The 2268-nt window shown below is 38.9% G+C and overlaps 1 non-coding gene across 1 annotated transcript; it reads left to right on the top strand.

Moving 5' to 3' along the window:
* The first annotated feature begins 1403 nt into the window (after positions 1–1403).
* On the top strand, positions 1404–1510 carry LOC121221415 (small nucleolar RNA R71). The gene has a single exon (XR_005918807.1). It is a non-coding gene; the product is annotated as a small nucleolar RNA R71 (small nucleolar RNA).
* Positions 1511–2268: the final 758 nt, after the last annotated feature.

The raw sequence follows: 2268 nt of genomic DNA, 5'->3' as shown, positions 1-2268 counted from the left end.
AAAAATAAATTTATCGACTCTTACGAAAACATCCTCGATCTTTCCTTCGGGATATGCTACCGATCGATCCGCTAGCTGAAGTGTCACAATTGTAGGTCTTACTTCACCTATCCCTAACGTTACAGGGTATAGTAAAGCTTCTTGGGTCTTTCAATTTCGATGGTAGTTTGTTCTGCAGGAACGCACTGCATTCCTTTGTCAAGGCAACAGTCTCATACTCACTCAGTCGTTTCTTCTTGGACAGTATATCCTTCATAAACTTCACATAATTCAACATTTGTTCTAAAGCCTCCACCAACGGAATATTGATGTGTAACTGCTTCAAAACATCCAAAAACTTCTTGAATTGCACCTCCTATTTCTGCTTGTTTTGCTGCAATCTTTACGGATATGGAGGTGATGGAACTTTCAGTTGAACCGAAAAACTTTTTTGAGCAGGTAAATCTACATCCAAAGAAGATGTTAAAGTATCTAAATTTACTAGGTTAGGATTTACCTTACTAGTCTCTACAGATTTTGACTCCTTTGGTGTAGGAACTTCAACATCTGGTTGATTCTTCCCAACTGGCTTATCTTTGAAATCAATCAATCGGGGTTCTAGAATTTTACCACTTCACAATGTCACTGCCTTGATATGTTTGTTACTCAAATTTCTTGGATTCTCAGTATCGCTCGACAAGGTTCCTTGCGGTCTATTACATAGCTCCATAGCCAACTGACCCATTTGGTTTTCCAAGTTTTTTAGTGTTGCTGCTTGGCTTTGGATCAAAGCATCATTCTTTGCCATGCACGCTTTCAACAAGTTCTCCAAACTATTTGATGCCTCAGCTTGAGGTGGTTTTGGAGCTTGCTGATTAAACCCTTGAGATTGGTTGGGTCTTTGCTGCAATAAGTTGTTGTTCAGTCCATTTCCTTGGTTGCTCCAAGAAAAGTTAGGATGATTACGCCATGAAGGATTGTAGAAGTTGGATTGGGGTCCTTGTCTACTCCTATTTTGATATTGGTTCCCCACATAGTAAACTGACTCAGGATTTGGTGGAAAATTCTCAAAAGAATGACCTTCCCTATAGTACACACAAGAAACTACTTCAAACGAACTTGGTGGCTGAACTGCTAAATTATTAGTACTATTAGCGGTTAACTATTTTAACATAGAGGAAATAGACAATACCTGAGCTAATAACGAAGTGAGGGAGTCAACTTCATGAACTCCGACTACACGTCTTCCTGAAGCTGTTTGATTTGTTGGCCATTGATAGTTATTGCTCGCGATCCTCTCGATGATCTTATAAGCCTCATTATAAGGCTTAGAGAAAGTTGCACTAGTCGCGGAAGCATCTACCATCAATCTTGTATGTGCATTGAGACCATTATAGAATGTCTCCAACTGAATACAATGAGGAATCCCATGATGAGGATACTTATGAAGTAACTCCTTGAATCGCTCCCAAACCTCATACAAAGACTCGTCATCCAATTGTTGGAAACTTGTGATCTCGTTCCTTAGCGTTTTTGCTAGGTGGGAAATACTTAACCAAAAATCTCTTTGCTAATTCTTGCCATGTAGATATGGAACCTGGTGGCAATGAATTGAGCCATGCTCGTGCTCGATCTCATAACGAGTACGAAAACAACTTCAACCACAGTGCGTCTTCAATCACATCGGCTATCTTGAATGAATCACTCACCTCCATAAACAATCAAAGGTGGAGATGTGGATCTTTCACGGGCATACCACTAAATTGGCCCACCATTTGTAGCATTTGAAAAGTCATTGGTTTCAATTCAAACTGAGTTGCCTCAATATTTGGCCTTCTAATTCTTGGGTTTAGCTCAGTGAAAAGTGGCACAGATTATTGTCTGGTGCATCTATCCCTATCATCGGCAATGAGGATAGGATTTCGTACATTATCGGCTTCATTACCTTGATCTTGATTCTGATTTCCAAGGTCCATATCGACTTGTTTTTGAGCTGTTCATTCATGTCTTCTTTGTCTGAAAGTAAGCTCAATTTCACGGTCTACAGGGAGTAAATCGATAATTCGATCTATGCTCATAAACACCTAAACAAAAATTCACAAAAATTTAAAAGAATAAGTTAGTAATATTTGAAATAAATCAAATTGAAAATAAATAATTTCACGAAAAATGACTATGGCAATAGTTGACAATCCCCGACAACGGCGCCAAAAACTTGTAACACTAAGGTTTGTGCAAGTGTACACAATCGTTATCAAGTAATAAGTAAGTATCGAGTTATCGTCCGCA

Source organism: Gossypium hirsutum, chromosome D09 (genome assembly GCF_007990345.1).
Source record: "Gossypium hirsutum isolate 1008001.06 chromosome D09, Gossypium_hirsutum_v2.1, whole genome shotgun sequence".
Lineage (NCBI taxonomy): Eukaryota > Viridiplantae > Streptophyta > Magnoliopsida > Malvales > Malvaceae > Gossypium > Gossypium hirsutum.
The sequence above is the reverse complement of the archived record's forward strand: the minus strand, read 5'-3'. Positions and strand labels throughout refer to the sequence as shown.